This window comes from Podarcis muralis, chromosome 17 (genome assembly GCF_964188315.1).
Source record: "Podarcis muralis chromosome 17, rPodMur119.hap1.1, whole genome shotgun sequence".
NCBI classification, from domain to species: Eukaryota; Metazoa; Chordata; class Lepidosauria; order Squamata; family Lacertidae; genus Podarcis; species Podarcis muralis.
The window spans coordinates 15,402,050-15,421,482 of NC_135671.1; the positions used below are offsets into that span (position 1 = coordinate 15,402,050).

General features: G+C 42.8%; 1 protein-coding gene across 7 annotated transcripts in view; it reads left to right on the forward strand.

The window, feature by feature from the left end:
- LOC114587756 (PALM2-AKAP2 fusion protein-like) overlaps positions 1-19,433 on the forward strand; it is a 119,406-nt gene that overhangs the window by 68,637 nt on the left and 31,336 nt on the right. Inside the window, exon 1 of one of the 7 annotated variants that reach the window (XM_028712456.2) lies at positions 17,598-18,002. The exons of the other annotated variants lie outside the window; for them this stretch is intronic. The gene's annotated coding sequence lies outside the window, so the exon portion shown is untranslated. Of the gene's footprint in view, positions 1-17,597; positions 18,003-19,433 lie in introns of those variants that run through there. 7 annotated transcript variants of the gene reach the window in all.

The following is a 19,433-nucleotide window of genomic DNA, read 5'->3' on the forward strand; positions in this document are numbered from 1 at the left end:
CTGCGCAGCTATCCCAGAAGCCAGAACAGCAAGAGGGATCGCTGCTTTCACTGCGCAGCAATCCCTCTTGCTGTTTTGGCTTCTGAGATTCAGAATTTTTTTTTCTTGTTTTCCTCCTCCAAAAACTAGGTGCGTCTTGTGGTCTGGTGAGTCTTATAGAGCGAAAAATACGGTAACAAGTGTGGTAGGGTTTGGTAACAATGTTGCTGCTTAAGATTTCCAGTTTCGAAACAGCTGAGGAAGACACTTCCTTAAATAACCAATCCACATATCAAATCAGTTACCCAAATGACTGGTTTTGGCATAATTGACTTTTAGGATCAAGTCTTAAAGTCACCCCTGTGTTTACGTGCTGCTTTCTAATTGAGGGTTTCCTTTAGAGATACGCTAGTCGTTATTTAAGAAGGGTTGTAGCTGAAACGGCTTGTTATGTGAAGCATAAATAATAAAAGTGTGTGCTCTCTTTTCAACATCAGTTGTTTGTAGTCCAAGGCAGGAAGTGGAAAAGGAAAGGCTCTGCCTAAGTAAAATATCCAGTTGTTGATAAGGTCTTGTTCTTTATGACTTCATACATTCATAGAAATGCTGTTGAAAGAGCTACACTTGTACACAGCTGTTGTGATGGGCGTTTGGCAAGCTTCCCTCCCCTCTCCTTTTTGGGTTTTGGTCTTAAAGCCAGGCTGAAAACTCATGTGCCTCAGACATTATTATAAGTAGCGTTTGTAGATATGTTCTTTTTTATATATGCGAAGCTGGTTTTCTTTTCCATGTTGTTTGTTCTCTTTTGGAGTATATCGACTGCTATGTTTCTTTCTAAACCATCTTAAACATTTGGGAAAGGAAGGGCATAAATGTTTTAAATAAGAGTGTGGTTTATGATTGGATGGTTTTGATGTGTGTTTTTTAAAGAAATCTATCAACGCTATAGGCGTTTTTAAATATGGGAGAGTTGGGTTTTGTTTTTGTTTTTTAAAGGGCATATTAATGGGTGGGGTCTATTTTCCAGATGGCTTATATCCCCTTACAGTGGTACCTCGGGTTACAGACGCTTCAGGTTACAGACTCCGCTAACCCAGAAATAGTACCTCAGGTTAAGAACTTTGCTTCAGGATGAGAACAGAAATCGTGCGGCTGCAGCAGCAGCAGTAGGCCTCATTAGCTAAAGTGGTACCTCAGGTTAAGAACAGTTTCAGGTTAAGAACGGACCTCCAGAATGAATTAAGTTCTTAACCCGAGGTACCACTGTATAAGGTAGAGTGCAGCCCAAATGGATGGGTATACCAACCAGCATGCTAAATGCTTATAATTCATAGAATCATAGATTTGGAAGGGACCCTGAGGATAATCTTGTCCAACCCACTGCAATGCAGGAAGATACAGTTGTCCCATTTGGGGATCGAACCTGCAACCTTGGCATTATCAGCACCGTGCTCTAACCAACTGAGCTATTGCTTGTCATTTAGAGCAAATCTTCCTTCCTTAAAGTTAAAGAACAAAGTGTCTCATCCTAAAGACCAACAGATTTATTGTGGCATAAACTTTTGTGGGCTGGCACCCTTGTCTTAAATGTTATTTGCTAAAGAGTGTCACAATATGGTTTGCATTTCCAGGGACAACAAACATGTTCCTTCAGCAGTTAGAGGAGTGTGAATACAGAGAAGAACACTGAACTAGAAATGCCTTTACAGACCCAGCATGGTTTTTTTAATCGTTCACTGGCAAAACGTTCAGCTAGTATAAACTGACACATATTGAGGCTTCCTTACAGCTGTCCATGCATACCTAATTGCTTGGCTTGTAAACATGGAGTTCAAGACTGGCAAATCCACAGAATGGAGAAAAATGGCAAGTGTTCCATGAAGCAGCACTGAATAAACAGATATGATATGGGGTTTACTCGTGCTCCTCTGCGTGCATTCATATGTATCTGTAGAGGCTATCATGTTCAGAGGCACAAAGGCAGGCACCGGTTCCTCTATGCCATTAATCCCAAGTTTACAAATTTCATAGGAAGAACGATGAACCATTTTCTACTCATCTATCTGCACAGAGAATCAGTGCACATTATGTTTCTCCACAACTGTTGGCTTGGCATCTGTAGCTGTAGCTTTGCATTCTGGTAAAGGAGGGTCACCATGTTTTGAGCTGTTTGGGCAATGGAAGTTAAGCAGTGTGCACCCCAGATAACAAAGCATGTTTTGGCTGAAACCCTAATCCAGGGGTCAGCAGACTTTTTCAGCAGGGGGCCGGTTTACTGTTCCTCAGACCTTGTGTGGGGCTGGACTATATTTTGAAGGAAAGAAAATGAATGAATTCTTGTCCCCCACAAATAACCCAGAGGTGCATTTTAAATAAAAGAACACATTCTATTCATGTAAAAATACACTGGTTCCCGGACCATCCGCAAGCCAGATTTAGAAGGCAATTTGGCTGGATCCAGCCCCCGGGTCTTAGTTTGCCTTAAAAAAGGGAGGGGAGGTAAAGGACCATTGACAGTTAAGTCCAGTCACAAACAACTCTGGGGTTGCGGCGCTCATCTAGCTTTACTGGCCGAGGCGGCCCAATGTTTGTCCAAAGACATTTTTTCCAGGTCATGTGGCCAGTAGTTTGCCTATCCATGCCCTAATCTTATAAATTAACTCAATGGAATACTTGGTCTTGTTCCACCAGCATAGTATACAGTGCCTATGTCTGCTGTTGGCATTTCAGAATCCAAATAATTGAATTGGTCACCAGTAAAAGGCGGAGCTAATGCAGGCAGCTAAGTGCTGTTGTTAGGAAGCCTTGATCTTTATGGTAAATGGATCACCAAGAGAATGGTTGCTGCAGCCCCTCCAGGCAACACTGACTCTTCCAGCATTTCAAAGTCTCAAACCACATCAGGGTATAGTAGGCAGATTTGCCAAAAGGATGAAATACATTGCAATTATCAGTTAAGTGTGTTCATCCCCGAGGTCTGATAGGGAATAACTACTAAACTTGTGGCTGTTACCCTAAATAAATAGCCAAGCTCAGTAGTTATGGGTTGACTGGAAGAAGGAAGCAGATGCAAGGTACCACTGCAGAATGCTAGCATTGATATGCCCCTTAAAAGTTAAGATTTCCCTTCAGGCATTTTGCATAACTGCACCACAATAATCTAAATTTGCAGAACCACAAGATATGCATGTGCTTTTTTCTGGGTGTGTGCTAAATGCAGTTTTGAGTGCTGATTGTGATGAATCCCCTCTGTTGTTGTAAGCTTCTACACAGAGTTTTGCCTAGTTCTGCTCAGAATGATCATCCTGTACTATTTATGATTTTTTGCTGAGAGGAGAAAAGTGCAATATTTCGAACAGTATTTATTACTGTGCATTTGGGGTTTAATTCCCTTCAAATAGGATAGGAATCTGTTGGGCAGCTCATTGTTGATTTGGAGTGCAACCAATGTTGGACACACCTGTAACATGTACAGTAAAATTGCTCTAACCATTGAGGCCCGGTGCAGAGAGAATTGGTTTGCATGTAACTATCCAAAGTACTCAAGATTAGAAACCATGCTTTTGATCTTGCTTTGCTTAGACAAACCACAGTTTGTCCCAGTTTGGCCAGAACCCTGGAGGTACTCCCAACCTTTTTGCCCTAATTGAGAGTGTTGCTTACACTTCCATCTTCATGGGAACCTGTGCATAAGTATAACATATATATAACACAAGGAGCCCTGTTTGCTGGAACTTGTACAGTCAAACCTCAGTTGTTGAACGGCTTCGTTTTCAAATGTTTCGTCTCCTGAACGCCAAAAACCTGGAAGTAAATGCTCTGGTTTTCTAACGTTTTTTTGGAAGCCGAACTTCCAACGCAACTTCCGCTTGAGTGCAGGAAGCTCTTGCAACCAATCGGAAGCCGCACCTCAGTTGTCAAATATTTCGGAAGCTGAATGGGCTTCCAGAAAGGATTACGTTCAACAACCAAGGTTTCACTGTATTATGTTATAAGACTTGCCTGCTGAATCTGGTAGTTTCCTTGTGTTCTCACAATTTTAAACTTCATAATCCATAAAAGCACATTCTTTTTTTGCGTGTTAGCTATTGCTGAGCTTTTAGTTCAATAGTTAATCTGGCAAGCAACATGAAGTGCTTGGCTTATTCCAATTTAGCATCCAGTCCCTTAGTATTTACTTTAGTGTGTGGCATGTCCAGAGGAAGACACTATCTGCCCTTTCCCTTAAAAGGATGGAGATGAGTCAAGAGGTCATAACAGCTGCATGTTCCTGTGGGTAAACAGAGAGATGGGAACTGCTTCGGACTCTCCCCTCCATTCCTTGCATAGCAGATGCTTGAATATCTGCTGATGAAAATAGCCGGAGAACATTTAACAACTTGACCCCCAAGACCGTGGCTAATTTCTCCCACCATCAGTGCTATCTTAAGCATCCAGTTTACATAAACAAAAACATGACTTGACCATCCATAATCTGCAGATACAATGTTTGGGCTGGTTATAAAAGCACAAGAAGACACCTGTATGTATGTATGTATGTATGTATGTATGTATGTATGTATTTTGCTGTAATCAACACTTCATTGCCTGATGATCACTTTGATTTTTGCAGTCATATGCACTTGGAGAACCTTACTTTAAAAATACTATGAATACAAACAATTCTTTACTTATTTTTGATGCAACTGTGAGGGCTACTGATTTTCTTTTTAAGTAAAGGAAAGCTAGGAACGCTCATGCAGAAGTGCTCCGTGAAGGCGCGTTGTTCGCATCTGTCTTCAATAATGAATAGGCTGGCATGGAATGTTGTCTCTGTAGTGCTAAGAATGTCTAAACTCTTAACCAGCTGCTGCTGCTAGATTAGGGTGTTTATTACCGAGCTATTTCTAAAAAGGAAAAGAGAGAGAGGGGTAGTCGTCTTTTAACAACAACAACAACAACCCCAAACTCAAAACTTTTTTCTAGTTCTGTTTCAGATGAATCTGAATTAAGTGAGAGTGGAGGCAGGCACTGCATAAACTGCCATAACGCCTTTCAAACTCACAGTTATCCAGATTTTGCAATGCAGTTCTCTAAGCAACCAGTGTTTACAAAAATGCATATGTTAGGTAGAAGTGAATATATAAATGAAGATATTAGCGAAGATAATATATGAAAATGCATTATATCAGGAAAAATCGCTTAGGGGAAAAACATCTCAAAACTGCGTACCCAAAAATATGTTTGTTAGGAGGCATATGCACTAAAATGCTCAAGAATTTCCTTGAAGATTTTTTTTTAAAAAAGACAATTTGCAAATTGCTGTAGAAATGTGGAGAAACTAATTGAAGACTGGGAAAATGAGAAACCGAGAGAACCAAAATTGACAGATTTTTCCATCCTTACTCTGCAGAGACCTCTTCCCTGTTGCATTGCAAATGAACCTTGTTGAACCCAACGGAATGTTCCCTTTACTGAAAACAGCCACTGGTGGCATTCTGGGGAAATGCCTTGAAACAGAAACTGAAGAGAGGGGAAATGTTCTTTGCTCCCATTGCTGCTAGAGATGGAAGGAAGTGTGTCTATACTGGGATTCATGGGGCAGTAGGGGCAAGGATTTTATGCCATGCAATTCAGGATATTGTTTCCTGCATTCATAATGGGTAGGATTGTCTTGACTTCTTTCCCCCCCTACCCTCGCCTAAAAAAAAAAGATATCTTAACACAATTGTCACTTGGGGGAAAATACTATTTGTCATTCTTGGTAACCCCACCCCCTCACTAACCAGCTGTCTTGTCCAGTCCCACTTCAATACTACCTCCAAAACTAAGGTGAATTCTAGCCCAATAAGATCTTAGAACCATGGGCCAGACCCAAAACTTACTCATACTGTTAAGTTGTGGGTGAACATATCAGACGACACAGCGATTCTTCAAACAGCTCTTGTTTATTCACAGGCCAGAACAGAACTGAACTGAAGGGTTCAGCCAGCCTGCTTATATAGAGCTCCTCTAGAATGCAACAGTAACCATTTTCTGTAACTATCCAGTCACTGAACATCACTTTCAATCCCTTATTTGCATATGTGGACCTGAGTGAAAACTATCTACAGTATCCCCCTGCTGACCCAGCGTAAGAACTTCAGTACATAACATATACTCTGGCCTTTCTCTGTACCAGAAAATGTACAGTGGTGCCCCGCAAAACGAATGCCTCGCAAGACGGAAAACCCGCAAGACGAAAGGGTTTTCCGTTTGCGAGTTGCTTCGCAAGACGAATTTCCCTATGGGCTTGCTTCACAAGAAGAAAGCCCATAGGGAAATCTCTGGGGATCTCTTTTAAATGCTGGCGGTGGGGAGCAAAGCCTTTCCCCCCCTCCGGCCTTCAGAAGAGGTCCAGGAAGGCCGACGGGGGCCGAAAGGCTTTGCTCCCCACCACCAGCATTTTAAAAGCAGTCCGGGATAGCAGGGAAGTGCTTCCCGCTATCCCGGACGGCTTTTGAAGGCAGGCGGGGGGGAGCAAAGACTTTTGCCCCCCGCCGGCCTTCAGAAGAGGTCCTGGACCTCTTCTGAAGGCCGGCGGGGGGCAAAAGTTTTGCTCCCCCCTGATCTCAGCGCGCGCAGGCTTCGGCATGCTGGCAACTCTCCGCAAGCAGCGGGAGCGCTCCCACTGCTTGCGGAGAGGTCCGCGAAGCCTGGGCGTGCTGATCTCAGCGCGCGCAGGCTTCGGCATGCTGGCAACTCTCCGCAAGCAGCGGGAGCGCTCCCGCTGCTTGCAGAGAGGTCCGCGAAGCCTGGGCGCACTGATCTCAGCGCGCGCAGGCTTCGGCATGCTGGCAACTCTCCGCAAGCAGCGGGAGCGCTCCCGCTGCTTGCGGAGAGGTCCGCGAAGCCTGTCCCGGATGGCTTTTGAAGGCAAGGGGGGAGCAAAGACTTTCGCCCCCCGCCCGCCTTCAGAGGTCCTGGACCTCTTCTGAAGGCCGGCGGGGGGCAAAAGTCTTTGCTCCCCCCTGCCTGCCTGTCCCGGAGGGCTTTTGAAGGCAGGCGGGGGGGGAGCAAAGACTTTCGCCCCCCGCCCGCCTTCAGAAGAGGTCCAGGACCTGTTCTGAAGGCTGGCGGGGGCAAAAGTCTTTGTCCCCCCTGCCTGCCTTCCCAGGGGCTTTTAAATCGCCCCGGACAGTGGAGAAGTCCTCCGCTGTCCCGGAGCGATTTTAAAATGCCGCCCGCCAGCATTTTAAGATCGCCCCGGACAGCGGAGAAGTCCTCCGCTGTCCCGGGGTTTTTTAAAATGCTGGGGGTGGGAAGAAAAGCCCTTGTCCCCCCCCCCCCAGCCTTCAGAAGAGGTCGGGGGACAGACTGTCCCCGGACCTGGTCTGAAGGCGGTTTCCATAGGAACGCATTAATTGATTTTCAATGCATTCCTATGGGAAACCGTGCTTCGCAAGACGGAAAAATCGCAAGAAGAAAAAACTTGCGGAACGAATTAATTTCGTCTTGCGAGGCACCACTGTACATGAAGTTATATAGCAGGTATTGCCCGAAAAATATCTCTGTAAATATCCTCACAATTGGATTGGATATCAGGGTTGGAGGAGAGGCGCCAAGAGTTAGTTTCTCTTAAGTGTGTGCAGCAGTGGCTTTCCCCATTGATGGGGTGGCTTGTTCAAATGGTTTGTTCAAATAAGTCAGCTTCATAACCCAGAGTTTGGGCTTGGCTTGTTTGAAGCAAACCATAGTTTAATATTAACTACAGTTTGGACCATGGTGGGAAAGGAGTGGGAAGATTGCTTGAGCTCGAGACTTGGCCACAGCTTATCCCCATCAAAAGGAATTATGCTTTATCATGATATCCAAACTGGCCCATGCAGTCTATTGTCAAACTACAGCTTGGAGAAGTGGGAGCTTCAGAGGTTATCATCCTATTTTTGCTAATTGAGTTTGAGCTAAGCTCTTCCCAGGAAAAAAAAGCCTCTTAGTGAATTACTTATTCAGTTCCTCTGGGTGCAAGTGTGATGGTTGTTACTGCAGCTTATAATTCAAGCACAAGAAACCTTTGAGAAATATAACTTCAGCTCTTTTCCTCGTGTTAATTGTTCCCAATGAAAACCAACCCAAGTAGCTGAGAAACTCAGTGTGCCTTTTGCCATTTGTTTGGTGAAGTTGCCAAAGATGTTTAGGTACACAGCGCCATGGCAGGTACTCTGCCTTTCGATGGAACAAGATTTGAGGGTAAGAAAATAATTTGCTTTGTGCTGTCTGAAATCACAGTATTTTCTGAATTATGAGAAACATTTGTTGGCCTGCGCTGCTGCTGTTGTTGTTGTTGTTTAAGAATGTGATGTATGATAACCAGTTTTCTTTCTGGTTTTGATTTTGCAATAATTATATGTTTATATAATATCACTGATTATGCACATATAAGCAAATACATCTACTGACAAAACTGTGATCCCTATCTGAAATGTAAATGAGGAACAGTGTTGTTAAAGGGGAAGAAGTTTTAATCTAATACTTTAATTTTATAATTCATTGTGCCAAGGATTTAAACAAAATGTTTCAGATTCCAGAACAGCATCGCATCCCCCACCAGCTCTGATTATCGCAAGTTTTTATTATGTTCTGTTGGTTTCAACAGAGAAATCTCCATCATTTTGACAGGCAGGATCTGTGTCAAGTTTTCATGTGTTAAGGGGATGCTGTGGAGGGTGGGCTGTTGTGCACAGAGACTCATGGAACATTGCACCCCTTGTTTCTGAAAGCCAGGCCATCCTGTGTCTGTGGAAATAACATATTTTGCCATTGCCCGTGCTAGCATCCCCAAGTGCTTTACGCACACCCATAGGAATAACCAGAAAGTATTCACTTATGTAAGAGAAAGTTAAGGGGTGCCCTTGTGGACAATGAGACTTATACTAGCTTCCTGACCCTGGTGGCATTGGCCATTTGAGAATCAATAGCCTGCTGCTTTGTGCGTAGCCTCACCTTTTCATCTGCATTGACCCATGCAGGGTTCTGTTTCTTGGTCAGTTTGCAGTGTGACAGACTGTCAAGAACTATCATTGGTTGGCTGGTTGTTCCCTGTGGCTCAAGAGAGGTAAAAGGTGAGATAAGCCAATGGCTGTTCAATCCTAGGAGTTTTGTGCAGGAGTGTACTGGTGATATTCCAGAGCATCCTTCCCCCAACTTGGTGCCCTCCTGTTGTTTCGTACAACTCACATCATCCCCAGCTGAGGCCGATGATGGTGGTACTATATTCCAAATCATCTTAAGGGCACCAGGTTGGGTAAGGCTTCACTGTGCCAGTTGCCAACAGTTGGGTTGCCTGGGTTGTGGCAATTTCTGCAATTCCGAATGGATGACTAGAGAATAGCAAGATCAGCATTGTACTTCTGAAAGAGCACTTGTTGCACGACACGCACACACTCCAGTGCTCATTGGATTCTTCTTCTTCTTCTTCCTCCTCCTCCTCCTCCTCTTCTTCCTCGCTTGCTTTCTCCTGCATAGTTTACTGCTCCAGTGCTCCAGACAGGGGAGATGGGTGGAGCAGCAGTCTGGAAAAACTCCTGAGGCACTGCAAAGTCTCCCATTCCAGTTCACACGGCATGGCAGCGTCTGAGAAGGGAAGACTTCTCAGTTCCTTAAATTGTTTAATACTCCATTCGCCTTCTAAATCAGATTACCTTGAGGCCACGTGGATGAAAGATATATATTGCAACAGTAGTGCTGATATATATATATTTAGAATGGTGGGAGAGCAGGAAAGTTTGGAAAAGTCTTGATGTTTAATGTGGTGAGTGACTGGGAGATCATATGATAACTGTGCAGTCCTATGCTAGTCTGCTCAGAAGCAAGTTTTACTCCCAAGTAAAAAGATAGTGCTACTGTGGTTTTATAATTTGTTGGAAGCCATTCAGAATGGCTGGGGCAACCTGGTCATATGGCTGGCAAATAATTCATTGTTGTTGTTGTTGTTGTTGTTGTTGTTGTTGTTGCTGTTGCTGCTGCTGCTGCTACTGCTGCATAAATATGATCTGGGAGATCTGCAGTTTTCAGCCTAGCTTAGAAATCACTAGATAAGTAAGTGGCATACTTCCTTTGGGAAGTTCTTGCCCACACTTTCTGAGTCTCCCATCTGTAACACAGGCCAACCTTATAGGGTTGTTGTAAGGAATACAGTGGGGATGCCCTGACCCAGCCGTTGATAGGGGTTGACCGGGAAACAGCTTGGATCCAAAGCCGTCCCAGTCCCCCTTGCACCCACGAACTAGGGAGAGATTTATACCAGCTTAATGGAAGTTCATTGATTTAACTGGGTCTGTTCTGAGTAAGACTAATATTGGGTACCACCCAATATATTTTACTTAATTTCGTTCAAGCATGGTTCTAGTGACCTTCATTGTATCAGATTTCAGGGTGGTGGTATACGACATAAAACTTGCTTTTAGTTCTTTTCATCTGTTTAGATCCTACCTTGTTTGTGTATGCTTCATTCATGTTTTTAATTAAAGGACAATGCAATTAATTGATGGGGCATATGGGGGGGGGTGCGGATAGAATAGTTGACATTAACTTGCTGCTATCATTAGGCAAAAGGGACGCGGGTGGCGCTGTGGGTTAAACCACAGAGCCTAGGACTTGCTGATCAGAAGGTCGCGGTTCGAATCCCCACGACGTGGTGAGGGCCGAGTTTGGGGATGCCTGGTGTAGACAATACTGAGTGAGATGGTCTGACTCCATATAAGTCAGCTTCATCTGTTCTTGATCTCTGCTACTCATAACCTGTTCAATGAACAAATGAGAGGGTTTGGCAGTTCAAATCCCCACGACAGGGTGAGCTCCCGTTGCTCGGTCCCTGCTCCTGCCAACCTAGCAGTTCGAAAGCACGTCAAAGTGCAAGTAGATAAATAGGTACCACGCTGGCGGGAAGGTAAACGGCGTTTCCGTGTGCTGCTCTGGTTCGCCAGAAGCGGCTTAGTCATGCTGGCCACATGACCCGGAAGCTGTACGCCAGCTCCCTCGACCAATAAAGCGAGATGAGTGCCGCAACCCCAGAGTTGGTCACGACTGGACCTAATGGTCAGGGGTCCATTTACCTTTACTATGATTAGGCAAGGAGAACATGTCCTATGTAACTCTTTAGATATTACATGTGCAATAAGAAGTAGCTCTTTTTATTTACTTTTAAAGTTGGCTTAGTGTTTTTAATTGACTTTGAAAAGTATTGGAAAATGCAGTTGGTAACAGAAGGGCAGGACTGCAAAGGTTTTTTTATTTATTTGTCTTCACAATGGAGAATAAGTTATATTTCTGAATGTACAATAGCAGTGTAAATCAGGTGCAATCTTTTTCACTTTCTGAGAGACACATTCTCTCAGGAGAATCCGTTGGGTACCACATGCCACATACCAATTTGTTTTCAGAGAGTTATAGGAGAAAGTTCTTTCCTCCCCAGAGACAACAAAGGAGGACATGGGCAGGCAGGGAGGAAGGAACCATGATGGGATGCAAGAATGGGAGAGGCTTTTTGGAAACATCAAGAACCACATAAAATGAAGCTAGGACTACTGTGGTGTAAATAAAAGGATGACTTCTTTCTCTGTAATCCGATTTTTTTGGTTGCATTCATTCTTTATGGTGATCTCTGCCGTGTAACTAAACAATGCATTAGTCAATCTTAACACATTCAAATACTTGGAAAAGAATTGCACTGGAAGTGTCAATGAGTGCAAAAAGGAACTTGGATGCTATCTTTAAGTTTCTGTTCAAAGAAGCTCTCTGGGGAACTTCTGCTGCTGACTGAAAACGTGATGTCACGTGCTTAAATGTTTTCTTATCTTGCAAAACAGTTTACTTTGCTAGATATTTAGTTTCTCTTCAGGCTAGATGAGTGCCAAGACCCATGAGTGGTACTATGTGGAGGACTAAACCTCTAACGAAGTAGGCTTAAGGAAAGGAAAGTAAAATTGTGTTGTGAATCAGGGTGGGTTGGAGGGGGGTGCCCCTTACTGGACCGCTCCTTTTTCTGTAAATGGGTTTCCTCAAAGCAAAACAAAATTACATTGGCTTGCCACCAGACAGGACAAACCTCCTGCCATACCCATGTCCATTCAGCCATATGGGGGAGTTTTTGAGTCCTTTCCCCCAGGTCCTTGCCTTCCAAAACCAGCTCTAAAATAAATATACAATGAGAGGAGCTTTGGACTTAAGTTCCCAGCCCAAAACCATCACCAAAACTTGTGAAGTGTCTTTAGGACACAAAACGTAGGCTAGTCATGCCATTTTAGCACATTGGGGGGGGGGGATTGATGAGAAGTTCAAGATATTTGCCTTTTAAAATCACTATAGCCAGCTGTCTAAATATAAATTATATTGGGAGGGGTTAACAGTAGAAGTTTAATAGAAGGCAACAATTAGGCTTCTAAATAAAATTACTAAAGCCAATCTAACTTACCGTAGTTGGCCAAGTTCCTTGCAGAGAGAAACTTCTGAGAGGAACCATCTTGGGACTTCTGATCACATGCTTCCCAAAGAATGCAAAAGCTTGAGGGTAAAACTTCACATATTTATGGGAATCTGAAGCCCATAGGACCCAGTCTTCTTCCTAAAACTGATTGGCGTTTGACCCAATGGCAAAATGAGACCCATGTCTGATGGCAGTCGTCTCTTTGGACAATCCAAAAATTACTATGAGCCTAGTTGCACTTTCCTAGTGACTCTAAACTTACACCAAAGAAGGCTTGGCAGGGTCAGCTCTGTCAAGCCACTGGGTGGGTGGGGATTCAAAGGCACAGGACAGAATATGCTTATTCATACTTCTTGACTGTATTAGAATATAGGGGCTTCTTACAAGTTTGGTTCTCTGGAATGGTGCAAGTTTCACACCAACATTCTATGCAGCAGTAAATATCCATAAAATGCTTGCTGATTTCCTAGACATGTAGAACTAAAAACAACTACATATCCCCACCCCACCCATAAAACCAGAAATATTTTTTTCCCCCTTGAATGTACTGTTGACCTGGGAAGAAGAAATTCCTGTTAGAGTGAATGAAGCATGCTGCTATCTTATTGCATAATCAGAATATTAGTTTGCACTGATAAAATAAACACATGAGACGTATGGGACGGGAAACGTTTGTTTTAGTTGAATGGATCACTTTAATAGCATATTGTTTTACAATGCTTCTTGTGGCTCTTTGTACTTTCGGTTAAGACAAGCAAACAAAAGTTAGAGCTTGCCAAAATATAACTAACATTATAAGAAAATTTCTGCTTGGCAGTTATTTGCCTTTTCTTCTTCTTCATTGTACAAGTGTGTTGGTGAAAGGTGCTCTTCATAGCCTGAGCAAAAAATGTAATAGTCCTGTTTATGCTACAAATAAAATTATATGTTACGATAGAAAGAAGTAGGCTTGAAAGCTGGAACCGAAGATGTGCTTGCATTGTAGATGGTGATGGGAAATCCAACGTGGAAGGTTCTTTTCTTGTATTTCCAGTGCAGATAACTGACTCTAAAGATGTGCTGCTATGTTTTTGTATTTTTAGGATTTTAACATTTCTTATTGCACTATATTTGCACCACATTTTCATTTCTCAGTTTCATCATTATCGATACGGTATTTATTATTTTGTAAAACGCTTAAGGTACTAGGTAAAGGTAAAGGGACCCCTGACCATTAGGTCCAGTCGTGGCCGACTCTGGGGTTGCGGCGCTCATCTCGCTTTATTGGTCGAGGGAGCCAGCGTACAGCTTCCGGGTCATGTGGCTAACATGACTAAGCCGCTTCTGACAAACCAGAGCAGCGCACGGAAACGCCGTTTACCTTCCCGCCAGAATGGTACCTATTTATCTACTTGCACTTTGACGTGCTTTCAAACTGCTAGGTTGGCAGGAGCAGGGACCGAGCAACGGGAGCTCACCCCGTCACAGGGATTCGAACCGCCGACCTTCTGATCAGCAAGTCCTAGGCTCTGTGGTTTAACCCACAGTGCCACCAACGTCCCTCCTTTAAGGTACTAATCGATATATAAATGTATATTTTAAGGCACATCTTGCCTTCAGAATGAATAAAAGCTGCAAGATGTCAGTAGCAGCAAAAAAAAAAAAAAAAGTTTGGGAACCACTTCTTTAACAACTTGGGACTGGTTCAACAATATTGACTGGTATTCAATTCCGCTTAAGTTTTACACAGAAGGAGACCTACTGAAATTAAATGACCCGAGTTAGTCATGTTCATTCATTTCAGTGGGTCTACTGTGAATAAAACTCAATTGAATACTACCCAATAATAATATTATTTCCCTCTAAGTAGCAGGACAGAGATTTTCTAGTGGAAATTAACCTGGGTGCTCTGCTGTCCTGTCTAGCCCTGTCTATCCTATAGTTACTGTAGCAGTTATAAGGTTTATATAACTGAAGCATTATCCCTGATATCCTAGTTTTCTATGTGCAGGGAGGTTTCAACCTTGCACCTGAAGTAGGTCATTTCAGAAGAGGCTTTAGCATTCAGTCCTGCTGAGTGTTCAAACTAACACACAACTTTAGAATGTAGAAGAGAAGGCAAGTGATGACCAGAAGACCAGTAAATACTTGCTCATTATGTGCGGGTTATGCCTAAGTAACTGTGCATAGAATCTCAGCCTAAACGTTCTATAGCTCAGAATAACAAGCAACACTGGTTGATACTGATTATAAAATGAAACATTTTTTTTTAAATCTAAAAATCACTCTTGGTTAATGCGTGATATGTCTCCATCTTGCTTTTTCAGTCCTGAGATTAGATTTGATGTCCATGTTAAGAGAAAGACCATATAGGATGCTGCAAAATATGTCTATTTATAGGGAAATCCTATTATTCAGTTAATGGTTCCAGTGGTGTTTTTGCACAATGTATGCCACATTTCATTCTGAAGACGCTAGCTCTCCATACATGTGCTTTTTTACTTGTATGAATGCCATTTCAGATTCAGTGCAAATAGACTGATTTGCAGGAAAGAATATACTGGGACAATCTCTCTTTCTCCCCTCCCCACCCCTCAAAAATAATGTAGCATCTACAGCTATTCTCTAGAGGCTTGTGTTCTCCAGTCTACCCCATAATTGCATTAGCATGTAAATGTCTTGATGGCCTGGTTTCCTGTGCCATTAAACTGACTTCAGGCACCTTAGGATGCTTGCAATCGAGGGCAGTTCCTTTTCAGAAAACCCCATTGCATTGGATTGTTTTGCCTGCCACCCCAGACCGAGGTGAGGAGTTAAAACATTGTGCATTTCTTATGCCTGAAAATGAGCAACAAATAATGGGCACTGAAAATAAAAGGGAATGTTTTTTGTTCTCTTCTGAACTTGTATTTATAGCCCAGGGATTTCACATAATTGGTTTTGCTAGATATAAATTATTGGAACACACTGCATTGTGTGAACTACACTTTCCTTAGGAACAATGAATGCTTCAGTTTCCCTCGCTATGCTGAATTGTATAGCCCTTATTTTCAAGCAACGGTATATGCACACTGTTTTGCTCATCTAGCCGACACTCGCTACAGATTTAAATTGGTTTTGCATTCGTTCCCTCTCCTCTGGGAATCCTGGGAACTGTAGTAAAGCTGGAGGGGCAGAGAGAAGATACAGCACCCAACACAACTTAAACTAGTACAGTGGTACCTCGGGTTACAGATGCTTCAGGTTACAGAAGCTTCAGGTTACAGAAGCTTCAGGTTACAGACTCTGCTAACCCAGAAATAGTACCTCGGGTTAAGAACTCTGCTTCAGGATGAGAATAGAATTCACGCAGCAGTGGCGCGGCAGCAACAGGAGGTCCCATTAGCTAAAGTGGTGCTTCAGGTTAAGAACAGTTTCAGGTTAAGAACAGACCTCCAGAATGAATTAAGTTCTTAACCCGAGGTACCACTGTATGTAGATATGCCCTCATACTATGTTTGTATACACCTGTTTTACTGTGTTTTTAATATTCTGTTCGGAGCCACCCAGAGTGGCTGGGGAAACCCAGCCAGATGGACAGGGTATAAATAATAAATTATTGTTTTATATCATACGAAGTTAAGTGCCCTGATAACCATAAACTGAGAAGGGTTCAGATGTATAAGTTGGGGCTTTCACCTTTTAAAAACACATAAAAGCTGTGATCTCATCTTTTCTCAGTAACATGGCCCAGTAGGAAGAACCAGCATTATTATTATTTTTCCAATCTCCACTCTGCACAGTGGCTCTGAATTTTGAACAGCAATTACAATTTTGTATGTGGATCTCTATCATGATACAAAGTTGCATGAGGAGTTACATTTAAGTGGCAATCCTAAACATGCTTACTAGGAGTAAGCTGCATTTGAACAGGGTTTCAAATATTATTATTATTAATGTAAATATTATTAAGACTTATATACCGTCCTTCATCAAAATATCTCAGGGCAGTTCACAAGACAAAAAACTAGGTAAAAGCACAAATACTGTTGTACCTTGGAAGTCGAATGGAATCCATTCCGGAAGTCAGTTCAACTTCCAAAACGTTCAAAAACCAAAGCTTGACGGAAGCTCCAGTAGCCAATGGGAATCCCCATCGGACGTTCGGCTTCCAAAAATAGTTCGTAAACCGAAACAGTCACTTCTGGGTTTGCGACGTTTGGGAACTATGCTGTTTGACTTCCAAGGAAGTTAAAACAGAAGCAACAAAACAATGCCACCCCAAGCACATTTAAAAGGCTGTAGAATGTTAATCAGCTCAAGGTCTGGTTCAAGAGGAACATTTTTGCCTGGCACCTAAAAATATATAATGATGGTGCCAGGTGGAACTCCCTGGGGAGAGCATACCACAAATGGGGAGCCAATACAGAAAAGGCCTGTTCTTGTGTTGCCGCCCTCTGGGCCTCTCATGGAAAAGACACATGAAGAAAGGCCTCAGATGATGAACACAAAGTCCAGGTTGGTTTATATGGGGAGAGGCGGTCCTCTTACATGCCTTGTAAGAAAGTGTCCCTCAGTGTGTTAAAATTAACATTAACATTTCTTTGCCTCATATACTGCCACCACTTCAGGGTTATTTTGTTATTTTTTTTGCATTCGGCCTGCATCTTGGGCTTTCAGTGGCACCACAAATTCTAATTGTCGGGCTAAGCAGGTTGGTTGGTTGGTTGATTTCTAGACCGTTTTAACACATAGCCTTCCAAACTGTGTGTCACGACAGGTTAGTATGTTGGCTGCAGTGTGTAGATATGTCGTGCAAACACTCCCCGCGCTCCTCCAGAGGCTGGAAGGCAGTCGGTTTAACCTCTGGTTTGTTAGCAAAACTTAATTACTGTGTCGTGAAACGACGCATGTCTAAAAAGTGTGTCACCGACATGAAAAGTTTAGAAAGCTCTGGTTTAACATATTAAAAGTATTTCTAAGTTGTGTCAGTGTAGAATGTATTTGTATTCAATAGTGGACATAGTTGTTTTGTTTTATAACATTATAATGTTTCATAAAGGTGGCAAAACCAGTGTGAAATACAATCTCCTGTAACTACAATTCCCATCAGCCTCAGCATGATCAGGGATTATGGGAGTTGTAGTCCAACATCTGGAAGATGCCATGCTGGCTGCTCTTGCTGGACAGTTTGCATCACTTACCATCCTGAAAACTGAAGCTGATACTTTCAAGCCTTGAAATATTATGGTTTGGGTTTTATTTCAATTGTGTTTGGTTACAAATGGAGCTGAAACGACTGCCTTTGTGGGAGGTGGAAAGTGATGTCAGTGGCAGAGTGAGCCTTGCTAGAAGTTCCTATTTTGCTATACTGCAGAGACTCAGCCTGACATTTACTTTCTAACATTTCTTTGTATGAATGGATTGAAAGGGGGGAGCTTGTGCGTGCTCTCCCCCCCTCTCTTTCCCTTTCTATAAACCAGCCCTCAGCCTTCTGACATCACAGTCCCATAAGGAGGCAGAGAAGGAATTTGATTTCAATGAGCTAAAAAAGGAGTCTTTGTAGGGGGTGGGGGGTGGGAGAGGCACGCGTCTGCTTCAAAGATCCTAGGCATCAAATGAGGTAAGCTCCTGTTTCTTATTCTTTCCTAACTCTATACAGCACAGGTTGTCCTGTCGTTAAGTGTTTTGTTCCAAAGAGTGCATTTTATCATAAAGGTTGCAGGCAGCGTGGTTGAGGTTTAAAAGAATATGCGGCTCCCATCTGCTGCAAACTATGCGGTAACGGTTGCAAATGTTATGTTTCCTTTTCCTGCCTTAATAACTTAAGACACTTCTTGCTTGTCCCAACCAAAATTAATCAGTTAGATGAAGTTAGCAGGAGTGGAGGAAATACTCTGCGCCTTTTCAGCATGCAGTTTTCAGAAGTAGCCTGTAATATTTTAGGAGAAATAGGTCTCTAAATGATTGCAGACCCGTTTCTGAGCTACTCGGAACAGCCTCCTTCTCCTGCTGCTGCAGTGCAGTGTAATGTACTTGGGGTTATCATCGGGATCATGCAGCTTTCTCCTCCTTTTCAAAGGGCTATTTTAAAACACAGCTTATACTTTTCTGCTACATGAGACCTTCTTGAGTACAGCAAATGGACACTGGAGAAACACAATAGGGGTAGCTAGCCTCTTGGGTTTGTACAGCACTTGTGAGGTCTGTCTCTCCTTTGACTTCTCTCTCGCTCTCTCCCATTCTAATAATGCACCCATTGATATAGAGAGTGTGTTTAATTGTGTCTGAAAAAGCAAGCATAGAATGGAGCCTTTATAACACCATTCTCCAAGCTGCCTCACACTGCTTCGCTATTTCTTTTCGTTCACTTAATTTAGTAGTTAAAACACTATTTAGGATTGTTATCCCAAGTTCTACTTGTTACCACTTAACTTGTTCACTGATGATTTATCAGTTTGCCTGAAAAAATTGTTTATCTCTCCTCTTTCCTCTCCCCCCCCCCAGTTGTTTTTAGTTCTCCCCCTCCTCACTTTCTTTAAATAGCATCTGTCTTGAGTTGTTTCTTGATGTATAATATTCTGGAAACTAGAGTTACCGTCTACAGTTTTAAAAAGTGTGCATCTGTCTTAACACAATTGCCTTCGGAAGATTAGACCATTTATTTTCATATAACCATTTTGGCGTGATAATATATACTTCAAACAATTTCTCATTCTGCTGGTTTGGTGTGGGGGCATCTTGCTTTCAACTTACGCTCACCCCTCCAAATTTTCATACATTACCCTACCAGACTTTTAGGAGGTTCTTGTTCTGAATAGTTACTTTGCAACAAGCTTGTTGAGTTTGTGCCTTCCTTTCATCATCCACCTTTTCTGCCTAATGCAACATTGATGAAAATGTGTTAATCAAATAAGTACCTTAACATAAGCCAGATGTGCTGCTTCTGACTTCATTGGTGGCTTTTCATCAGGAAATGGAGAATCGGTGGCTGCCGGGAGGGAGCAGCAGGAGGAGTGGGTTGGAGAAGGGAATGTCTTATTCATTAGGATTC